The sequence below is a fragment of the Uloborus diversus genome, unplaced genomic scaffold, assembly GCF_026930045.1.
Source record: "Uloborus diversus isolate 005 unplaced genomic scaffold, Udiv.v.3.1 scaffold_275, whole genome shotgun sequence".
NCBI classification, from domain to species: Eukaryota; Metazoa; Arthropoda; class Arachnida; order Araneae; family Uloboridae; genus Uloborus; species Uloborus diversus.
The window spans coordinates 66,431-78,774 of NW_026558434.1; the positions used below are offsets into that span (position 1 = coordinate 66,431).

The 12,344-nt window shown below is 30.9% G+C and overlaps 1 long non-coding RNA gene across 1 annotated transcript; it reads left to right on the plus strand.

Annotated features, from left to right (window-relative positions):
• The first annotated feature begins 1,567 nt into the window (after nucleotides 1–1,567).
• On the plus strand, nucleotides 1,568–11,516 carry LOC129233236 (uncharacterized). Its single transcript, XR_008581440.1, has 3 exons — nucleotides 1,568–1,654; nucleotides 3,561–3,657; nucleotides 11,407–11,516. It is a non-coding gene; the product is annotated as an uncharacterized LOC129233236 (long non-coding RNA).
• Nucleotides 11,517–12,344: the final 828 nt, after the last annotated feature.

The window sequence follows — 12,344 nt, forward strand, 5'->3', positions numbered from 1 at the left end:
TTCTGTGCCAAAATATGTTTTTATTTCGACATTTTTTAAAAATTTCATATTTAAGCTGTTTTAAAACAAATGAGGAAAATAAATATACTTTTGCTTTGGTGTATTTTCATTGGCAGATTATTAAAAGAAAAAAAAAACTTTGAAGCTGCAGATATCGAAACAATCTTTAAAAGAAATGCCTCGAAGTTTTTACTGCTTATTTTTACGTTTGAAATCAATATGTCATTTTATTATACAAAAATATAGCGATATTCTTATTTGTATAGAAATCAGTAGAAAAAATTGCAAACATCGAAAAACGTTTTTTGACCAATTTCGACGTGAATCTGTATAATTTTAACCAAGACCACTTCCGGAACCGGATGTCACGTGATCATGATGACGCTACTTTCATTCTGTGGGTGCGTTCATAAAGTCGAACGCGTTTAACGAGTGAAACGAGTTAACCGAACGAGGCGTTCAAAAAGAGAACGCGTTAGCTAACTGGTCGTTCAGAAAGTGTAACTCGGTTAGTTTCGTGAAGCGAAATTCTTAACGAAGCTCACGAAGGAAAGAGGTGGTTTGCTCAGTTAGAAAACATGGCGGCGCCCAGTGCATGCGATGTTTATGTTTTAAATGCGATATATGTGCGGTTTATAATGAGTTTATTGTTGAGCATATGAAATCTTGTAGCGATAAAACATCAAGGTTTACAGGGTTGAGAAAATTTCAGTAAAAGAAATCGAAATAAATACTTCACGCTTTAATTACTCATTTGCTCTAGACAACTATGACACAAGATAATAATAATAATAATGCATTTTGAATTTTACTAGCCTTTACCGATGCATTGTACTTTACTTTTAGTCAAATAATTTAAATACACCTTTGCCTATCATTTCTTAACGGGGGGGGGGGGATGTGTCGGAGATCGGAAATTTTAAATCAAAAACACATTTTGCATTTTCCTGTAACTCATCAAGAAATAATTCAAAATACCTTGTTTAAGTCGGGTCATATCTGATTTTATAAAAGTTAGTAGATTTATAGTGAAATGTTTTCTATCCAAAAAGAGTCGGTGTGACTTTTTCTGCATATACCGGGGATACATCAATTTAAGAGTAAACAAGAGACTGTTTTCCATAAAATTTTTAAAGATGTTTTAGAAATTAACAATATTTGCAAACAGTATTGCAGAAAATAGAATGTGTGGGAACATATTCTTTTTCTTTTTTAAAAAAAAGTACTATTTGTTGTTCTGTGCTAGGAAACAATGATGGAATATAAAAAAATATCTTAATTAAGATGAAATTTTGTTGAAAGGAATCTGAAAATTTGTTTTCCTCTTTTTATTTTATTCAAAAAAAGAATCCTCTAGTCTTTTTTCATCACTAACTTCAAAATACATATCCTCCGAAAAAGCAATGATCTGCGTCGTCTGCTAACCTAACGTCCGCCATCTTTAATTTTAACTGATCGTTCAAAAAGTGAACGCGGGGTAACGAAAAACCGAAGAGTTATCGTTCGTTAAGTCGGTGAGTTTCGTTAGACTTTTTGAACGCACCCTGTATTTGTATGGCGGCAAGGCAAACGGCATGGCAAATTTGTGAAAGAAACATCGCCATTGATAAGATGGATTCAGCATATTAAAACATCATTTTGCACTACAATTTAAGTAAGTAACATTACAAGCAAAGTTACAAAATATAAAATGTTATGATTCTGTAGTTTTTGGCTGATTTTTGTATTATTTACAACGCTATTTCTTCTTATTGTGAGTTGAGTATTTGGAATGTGTGTTGAACTTAAGTTGATCTTATTCCATGTTATTTTTATTTTCCAGCTTTTACAAATTGAGGTAGCATTCCCCCCCCCCCCAATAATTTCAGTTCTTTTCTTACCACTTCAAATTTTAATTTATACACTTGCTTTGATTGTTTTATTGTTAATGGCAGAGATAATTATATTTATTTAGTAATGTTTGCATAAGATTTGTTAGCAAATAATGTACAAATAATATTATTTCCTATGCATCTAAGATGGTTTTATGTTCCAAACTATTTTGGTCCTGTAAGTTTTTTTGAAGTACTTTGTTCAAATGCATTTTCTTGATTAGCATTTTAAGATGCAAATAATTTTTGCAGACTTCCCCTTTCTACTTTGGATTAGGAATTAGTTTCTCAGTTTCATTTTAATCCAATGCATTTTATATTGATCTGGGGTGGATGAAATAACTTTATTGGTACACTTCGACAAGGGTCCCTTTTTACTAAACGAGGAAAAGGATTTCACTATTATTGGGAAAAAAAAGGAGTTGTTTTTCTGGTCTAAAATGCATTGTGTCAGTGTTTCAATTCAAATATTAGATATCGATTGAAAGTGTGTTTACCTTTGCTGCTCAAAATTTTGTTTTTGTATTTCAGTTCAAGGGCTTTTAGGTTTTGAACACTAAAAAATGTTTCTAGTTTCACTTATTTTGTGTATGAAATTAGTTCATTTTGTTGTTAATAGTGCAAAATGTTCAGCGTTCAAAATTGTGGCTGGTCCACTGGTACCAGACCAGTGAAACCTGCAACAGACCACAAAAAAAATAATAAACTGGGGGCTTCGGTACCACCAGCGCCTGGCAATTTATGATCACACTTTGCTAGAAAAAATTCAAAAGCATAAGCCTGGTTGATGCCTGAACTAATTATTAGCCAAACCATTCATTGACTTTTTTTTTTTCAAATCGCTGTACAAGTACATAATTTATATGAATCATCCACATTTTATTCAGCATTTGAAACTAAGTAAAAATGGCAAAATTTAATTATCAAATTTTTGGTAGCCCATTTTAAGGGTTGATTAATGAAATTAGTTTTCAGACATAACACTTGGCTGTTTAAAATTTAAATGTTTATTGCCAAACAAAAATTTTTGAATGTAGTGCTTTATTTAATGTTAAATCAATTAGCTAAAAATAAGAAAGTTATATTTAAAACTAGTGGTACCCGGACGGCTTTGCACGTCGTAGAAAAGTAAAAGGTCATTTGGTTCGCCTGTATATTTACAAATGATGGATGATGAATTCCTCGTCAATTTATTATGTTAATTTGCTCGACCCTTGGCACATAGTGTTGGCATTTGTTTGTCCATGTTGTGATAATTTGCTTGGTAAAATGTTCTTAAAATTGGAATAGAAAAAGAACAAAATCGAATTTTGAAAAAATCGCTTTGAGGTGTTCGTTGAATTACATGGAAATCGGCCAAATGGTCTAGGCGCTATACGCGTAATAGACAGAGATCCAAATACAGACTTTCAGTTTCATTTTTAGTAAAGATTACTTAATAAACGCAATCCTAAAGCGTAAATAATTTTACGTACAGACATATTTATTGGTTAAATTTAAAGCGGATCAATGATGTCTACAGGCTAGTACATTTTCATGTTGACTAGTCCGAAGGACCAGTAGGATTTTTACTGATTTCTAACTTTGATGTTTGTCTAATTTATGTAAAGTACCTAACCCTTTTGTGTGTGTGTGTTTAGTTTATGGATAGGTCTGTTGTTTGCATTCATTTTTCTTTTTCTATTACAGATTTGTTACCTAGTTAGTGTTTGAAAAATCTGCAGGAAAGTTAGTTTTGGGATATACTCAACAAGCAATAATGTTGCTGCAGACCCATACAAAAATGGTAAGAAATCATATTATAGAAAATGTACAGTAGACTCTGCCTTATATGATTGGGGTCAATGTTATCAATCCTTTATTGCTGTTATCAAAATCCCACAGTCCCAATTTTCTCTATTCATTTGCATGTTCAAATAATCACTTTTTGTTATCATGAAATTTTTTAATGTTATCAGTTTTCAAACTCGATTCTTAACTATCAATGAACCATTCAAAAGAATCATCTTGTATTTAAGTGTGCCAGTGTTTGTATGTTTTAGAATTCTCCCTATTAGAGACGAGCACTTTGGCCGAGTGCCGCATACTCGACCTGTCACTACTTGGCCGAATACTGAATATCAAATATACTTTAAGAACCACAGACAAACACATGATGAATTTTGAACTCATTGGAACTGTAGTATAGACCTCCATGTCCACATAATAGTTTTTAAAAGAAGACTTTATCTGATATTTAATTATGCATCATTTAAAAACTTTTTCTTGTGTCAAAAATTTTACAAAAATGTTATTTTTTAAAATTAGAAGGAAGCAAATAAATAAAAGGTATGATTAACCAAGTTGGAATTTAAACAAATTATATCAACCTATTATAGTTCTAGTTGCCAAACATAAATAATTTTTTAAAGCAAATAAAGTGTTAAAACACAAATGTGCAGAAATCCTGCAGACCTGTGCTTCTGCGTTGCAAGGAAGGTCTCTTTCAGTAGTGCATAAAGTGAGCTAATGAATGTAAAGACATCCTACAAAAATATCCGACTTTTGTCGGATATTTTTAACACATAAGCTCGCATTTTGTGGATTGAAAAAGATATTCCTTGTAATGCCAAAACATGTGTCTGCAGCATAGATCTTTAAAAGGGATCGATAGGCCTTTCTCCTACAGCGCAGCGTATTTCGCCCGGAGAAAGTGGGGTCATCATGATTCTGCCGAGAATCACGTGATCAGGGACATCGTGTCTCCCTCTTCTCGGGCAGCAGTGATATAACAATGTGAAGCGTCGTTAAAAGTCTAGGATTGTGTGAAGATTTTCATTATACTTATGGGAGAAATCTCTATATGTGTGAATCTGAGATTTTCTAGCGAAAGAGGGTTTGATGAATGCGATGCTAGTGCCAATTTTATTAAAAAATAAAGACATAGTGGAATTTCTGAGTAACAAAAATCTTTCTTTCTGCTAAAGGCAGAAAAAGTCCCCTGCAGAGTCGAAATTAAGAATATTTTAAGCAATTTATTGTAGATGCCGAGCATTATATTAAACCACTAAAAACAAGCGATGGAAAATTAGTTATAGTATGTCCTCGAAAAACTGGATTTTTAAGTTTCCTAATTTCTATGAAAAGTGTGCTGGGAACATATGAAAAGTATGTAGGTGCCCGAATTCCAGTTCTAAACTGCATATTGACTTATAAGCTTACTCAGGATCACCTTGAAACTTTTTTTTAGTGCGATCAGGTTGTGAGGGGGGATTCAACAATAATCGTCAGACAATTTCGAAGTGCGAAAAAAAGATTATTCATTCATACGGAAATTTAAGGAGTTCAGTTCTTTAAATTGCGCTGATTTTGACAACCTTCAAATGCTAAGATTAAATTTGAAGCGTAACAAAAATGCTTTGAAAGAAAGCCTTTTCTTCCGATTCCTTTGATGACGATTTGGAAAATTTAGAAATCATCTCAATTAGCATGACGCAGTATATTAATGATGTTTCCGACTACGCTGGATTTTTTGTCCGGCAAGTGCACTCTGTTGTGAACTGCGACAACTGCAAGGCAGTCTTAACTACAATAAACCAAAAATAGGCATAATAAAATTTAAGAATTTTGAGACACATTCAAGTATGATAACTTATTGCAAGATTGCAACCATTGAAATATGTACATCTGTGAAGAACAACTGAGCGAGAATGTGAAAAAGTTTTGGGAGTAAAACACAAAAATATAATGTTACTCATGAAGCCACAAGAGTTATGAGAAAAATTTCTAATTCCATTTTTCTAAGTTTAAATAAGCATATGTTGGAAACAGAAGCAGCAGATTTTCTCGTTAACAAGTTTATAAAATTAATCGTTACTAAATATTGAAGCGTTAGAATGTATCGCGCAGTCAATTCAAACAATGAAAATAATTCAAAGACCAATAAGTAGGAAAGTGACAAAATTAATATTCTTGAGGGACAATAATCACTAGTTTTCTTCACCATCGAGTTTAAATTGTCAAAATTATCATATCCTGTAGGACGAAAAAAAAAAAATTGGGGAGGGGACGGAAGTCAAATGACCAATTATGTAGTTTATAATTGCAAATGAATTTATTTTCTGAGTACTTAAAAAAAAAAAAAAAACTGAAGTTGCTTAAAAATCAGGAACAAACCAAAGTTATTTGTTTGGCTAATAGAGTGTTGGTGCGAAACGCATGCAAATCTTAGAATATTATTTAATTGAGTTAATTGATATTCGATAATATTTACATTTGTATTTCTAATTGGTTTATGGTTTTAGATAGGGTTTTATGTTAAATTGTTGCACTGCCTTCAAAAGTTGTGGGAAAAAGCACGCATTGAAACCATTTATCTGTATTTGAAAAATTTGATTGAAATAAAAGAAAATTTACAAGGTCAATTTTTGTTTAAGATTTTTGAAGACGTCTATTTCTGCTCAGTATTTAAAGCACTTGAAAAAATGTTTAAATTGCTTGTGCGCCTGCTTCAAAAGGTTTGATTGGGAAAATATCTAATGGACCATTCCATGAAAAAAACTGTCATTTTGTCCCGCATTTCATTAAAAAGTAGTAACTAAAAAAGTAACAAAGGACATTTTTTGCAAAAGTACAACAAATACATTTGCGATTTCTTAATGAAAAAAAAATTGTTACCTTTTTTAATTATTACTTTTAGTGAAAAATATGAGGTGTTACGTGAGGGACAGAGCGTTCCCTTTTTCTTTAATAATGGGTTAAATGCTTTAATTTAACCCATGCTTAAAGGGAAGTTTAACTCATGCTTAACCTATGGGATTTAACCCATGCTTAAAGCATTTAACTCATGGGTTAAATGCTTTAATTTCCCTTAATTGTGCAAATGATCGCGGCGCAAAGTGATTCTCTTCGATAGGGGAAACAGTTTCTTGTGAGAGGTGTCCCTTGATCACGTGATGTCCAACGGGGGATGTTGACGCGCGCTCTGAGGAGAAAAGTGGGGAGAAGGCACATCTATTCTATTTTAAGATCTATGGTTTGCAGTGTTCCTGCACATTTCTGCTTTTAACGTTTTATTTGCTTAAAAAAATGATTTATTTGCTTTTATTTTTAAATCGAAGGAATTTTTATATAAATTTTGTTTGTACCAAAAATCTATTTAATAATATAAAAATTTCATATTTTCTATAATTGCCTTTTTTGTCTCATTTTTAATAAATAAGTTTTAACTTTTTGGTGACATTAAAATAAAGATTTACTTCATTGACGCATAACAAACTTCATTATTTTTAAAATTTGAATTGTAAATAATTGCACTATATTATCTGCTTGGGCTTTTTTTATTAACTGTAAACTCTATCTTGAACCAATATTCGATTTTTTTTTTTTTTACAACTACTCGGTATTAGCCGAGTATCTGAGCAAAATTTGGCCGAGTACCAAGCAGTTACAGAGTACTCGGTACCCCTCAACTCCCTATTTATTCTAAGGAAAGGAGGATTGTACCAAGGAGTAGATTGTTCACACAAATCCAGCAATTTGTAGAGATATGCACACTTGAGGTGGTCTTATAGTAATTTGATATGCTAGTACCTTTTCGAAACATTTGTTAGGTTTTTTTTAATGAATTTCATTTCAAAATAATATCTACCAAGGAGTAGACAATGACATAATTCTTATTTTATTAATTTCATTTCAAAATAATATCTGGCAAAAATTGATAAATTTATAATTTCCTGATTCGCTTTTTCAGCGGTCGATTCAAAACACAAATTTGGTCCACTTTGAGGCCCTTCAAAAAATTTTGTCTCGGAAAAACAGTTTAAACAAAATGTATACCTTAAAGTTAGAAATTGCATTATATTTCTCCCCCGCAAACTTATAAATGCAAATTTGTTTTCTTTAAATGAAGGGAACTTTGAAGCAGCTAAATGATGCCAAGTAGCAGATTTAACGTGTAACAATTTTGCAAGGGACCAAACTAGGTTTGGGTTTTGGACTGTCCAAAACTGGTTTAGGACAGGACAGGTGGTTTATACCATCTTAAAGTGCCTTAAACTGTCCAAAAGTATGTAAACGCAAACAAAATGTAATCTATCAGTTCATATTTACTTCAATCTTCGTAATGTAAAAAAATAAATATAAGGGGCAGGGTTGGCAAGAGAGTTTTAGTTTACTTAAGGGTTGCATTTTTTGTTTACTTTAACAAATATGATGATTAAGTAATTACTCAAACTATTAAACAGACATTTTTTGTTTTTACCCGTTATAACCCGTTTCTGGCAGCAGAAAGCCAACCCTGCTTAGTAAGATTAATAAGTCACTGCCTGCAAGAAAATGAAATGGGGTTAATAGTACTGTCGGCTTTTGCTTAATCAAATATTGTCGAATCCAAGAAATATTTTCCATTAAGTAGGGAAAATTTCCTTACCTTTCTAAATTAACAATGTAATAATGATGTCATTGATAAAAAGTTTTTGAAATAAGCTAAGTAAGCAACAAAATAGTTTCATAATTAGAAAAATATATTATAAGTACGTATTAAAATTATAAAAAGGTAACAACCTGAGAAATATGAAATTTATGTTTTGGCATCTTTTTTCAGTACACCATATTTTGAAAAATTCTGTGATATTGGATTCCTTGCTTGAGGTCTTTGGGATCACTTTTCTTAACACCCTTTTTTACCTCCTTGTCCGCTTTGTTTTTCACTCAATACAGTATACTCTCGATGTCTTGATCTTCGATATCTCAAAGACCTTAATATGACAAAAAATTATTTTTCCCCTCGATTTTGCGTATTTATCTAAGGTTATTTTTTATTCTTATGTCGAAGACTTTTTAATTAAAATCTTGTAATGTTGAATATTTTTCAAACCCATTTATAATTTTTCCTGAAAACCGCAGCTTTTTGTCTGGAAGCAACTCGAGAAATGTTTCCAAAAATTTATCGCACCCTTCATTATTTCTCGGGGGGGGGGGGGATGATTCCGTTAAGCCTATCTACTGTTGTTTTCATTCTAGAGCACGGCAGCGTCAGAAAATGTAAGTCCTGAGAAGCAGGGTTGCGTTTTGGACTGTCCAAAACTGGTTTAGGACAGGATCGGTACTTTTTAATGTCCAGAACTGTCCGAAATTGTTTTAAGCTGTCCAAAAGTATGCAAAAGCCAAAGTTGGGTCTAATCTAATCAATTTGTATTTACTGCAATATTTGTTGCATAAATATAGATATTAATGAGGTTAATTAATGAGTATTTGGTAATATTTTTCTCAAATGTTTATTTTTGAAAATACTTTAAAAAATTACCAATAACTCTATTACATAAAAACTTCCTTATGTAACTGTTGGTAGAATTATAAAAAAAAATTCACAATGCTACGAAGACAACTAAATTCAGTTCCATTTGTAACTCAAAGGAATGTTATTAAATGTGCAATATTTAGGTGCCAAAAAAGCTTAATTTTTAATTTTTTTTTTAAGTCATGGATTAAAGAACAAGAAATTAATGATTAAACATTTACATTTCAAAACTTGTAAATATTCTTTTTTTAGTTCATACTTTTGATGTATAATACATCCTATAACTGTAAAATTTTTTGCATTTAAGTCGATTATTTCACTAATATTTTGAACATTTTCTTTTGTACACATGCATAAATGTCAAAAAATTTGGTTTATGGCTGGGGAAAAAACATGCATACAAATTGAAATTTTTAATGAAGAATTTAATTTCTACATAGTTAGATTAAAATCAGTTGTATAAATACATATATATTTATACTTGAATGTTCACGTTGAATAAATATATTAAATAGTCAAAAAAAAAAAAGAAAAAAACATAATTTTGACACATTTTATTCTGTCATATTTTCTCAGAAAATAATTTTGGACACAAGGGTTTTGAACAAGGCATTATAAACCTTGCCAACCCCACTTTCATTTGCACATGTATAAACATAGGGAAATTTGATTACTTTATCAAAAAAATAAATAATTAATGCATACAAATTAAAATTTTAATCAAGAATTTAACTTCTATGTAATTAGATTAAAATCGGCTGCATAAATAAGTTGAATGTTCACATTGAATAAATGTTCAGTATAAAACATTTCTTTGATACATTTTATTTTGTTTTTGATGTTTTGTCACAAACTAAAATTTTTCTATAAATATAGTTTTGGACAGGACGGTAAAAACCAGGGTTTTTACCGTAGTGTCCGAAACCTTGCCAAGCCTGCAGAGAAGCCTAAAAAACGTACGTACCTAAAACTTTTCACACCATTTGGTTGGACCTTTTGACTCTATTTTCACCTCCATAAAAAGGGGAGATGAACGGGAACCCCCTTTAGAGACACAAGGAATGGTGCAATCTTTTGAGCACTTTTTTTGTATCGGGGCGCTTGAATCTCATTTGAAACCATTCTGCAATTTGGTATTCGAAATCTTTGCTAAGTTTAGTCGTGATAATTATTTCGTTTTGCTACTTCACTAGAGCATTCTTTTTTCTCTAATTTTGACTCATTTAAAAAATTTCAATTGTTATTCTACTAAGACTTTTTTTCGTTACATATTTACACTTATTTTTAGTGATGATGACTAATTTTTAGAATAGTATTTTATTATGATTATGACCTTGTTATGTCGAAAACTATGCATATATATATATATATATATATATATATATATATATATATATATATATATATATATATATATATATATATATATATATTACTGTTCCTTCGATTTCTTGACACCAAGAGCGTACTGTATTTATCAATTTATTACTGTCTGAAACGTGTATATTTCTCAACGACAAAAGAAATTAGGTGGATTAGATGAGTTATTTTGATGGAAAATGAATGTTTCCTCTCCTATTGATAGCGAAAATTATTGTTTTACATTTTTACGTCAATAGCTGTTCTTAGCTTATATCTAGCTATCTAGTCAGTTCAAAATTTTTCTCAAAAATATTAACAAAAGCTAATCAATATTATTTAACTATTGGGGGAAATTATTCGATTAAGTGGGGATCTTTAACATTGCGCCTGTGGAGAAATATTTGGTTCCAAGAGGTTTGGAGGTTTTATTCATATAAGCTGGGTATTCATTCAACTGTTACCTGATTAAGCAGGGCTGACAGTATTTTCTAGGTTTTCACCACAGTTTCTACCTGCAAAAAAACCTAGCTTTTTTCCATGTCCTGGTAAAAAACTAAACCCTGCTATATGTGTTGAAATTGAGAGTTTTATTCGGGAGGTTCGACTCCAAAACTCTTTGGCTGCGCCATTCATACTATTTCAAAGTAAAGTGCATTTTTTGCAATTTTAACATTACATTACTGGTACAATCAACATGACTAATTCAACTCCCCTGTGACTGTATAAAAACAGATTGTTCTTACTCGGTATACAGTCGACTGTATGTTATCGATAAGTAGGAAAAATAATTCTCCATGTCTTTTCCATAATCTATCACAAAATAGCCAAAAATTGATGGTTTATTATTTTGTACAGTAAAAAATGTTTAATGTTTTTAATTCTTATGTTTTTTAGCTGGTGCTCCCTATGCTATTTCAATACGTGAAAACAAGATTTGGTTAAGTATTCTGAAGACTTCATGTGTGGAAAGGATTGAGTGCTGCGAACAATCCCAATTCTCCATGGTGAATGGATGATTAGATTTTGTTGCTCCGGTCTTTACCTTAGTGTGTTTAATTGACTTCATATATTTACAGCTGATGCAGTGTTTCCTGTATATACTATGTAAACCAGTTCTGTTTAATTCGTTTTTAATAAATATTTTAAGAAATAGTTTTGCTTCTACTCTTTATTTTGGCAAGATATTGTATTTCGCTACGAGTAGTCTTTGACTCTTGAATAACAACTTTATTCCCAAAAACTGAGAAACTACTAAGTAATTTCATGCCTTGCATGAAAGAAAATCTAAGAGCCTCAACCTGCATTCCTCTGTTAATGCTTTTAAAAATTACTACTAAAAAGTATTGCTGAAAAAGTACAATTTCAGTTTGTAGTCTCATGCTTAGAAAAAACATAAGTATACTCTTATTTTTCTGTTCTTTCTACTGTTTTTACTGATGTGGTTATTGTTTTATTGAAGATGTCATTTATAGGTATATTATGGTGATTTATGCATAATAAGTAAAATATATTTAATGATTATTTTATATTTATTGGAATTTGAAGGTTGACTGTTTTTTTACTGTAAGAAAGCTTTATTTTTACTACTTTTTATTTACTGACAAAAAAATATGTTAAGCAGAAATTATTTCTGAAATTTTTGCTCTATTATACTGCAAAATGCAAAAGCCATCGTATTTACAAAACGTGAAAGATTTTAACCGCCTTATCTAATACTAGTTTATTTATTATTATTTATTAAATTTCAATTTACTTGTTTTTTCATTTAAGAATTTTAGAAAAAGGACAATTTTCTTTCAATATTGAGTTAAAAAGTTTTTTTTCTCCTTTTT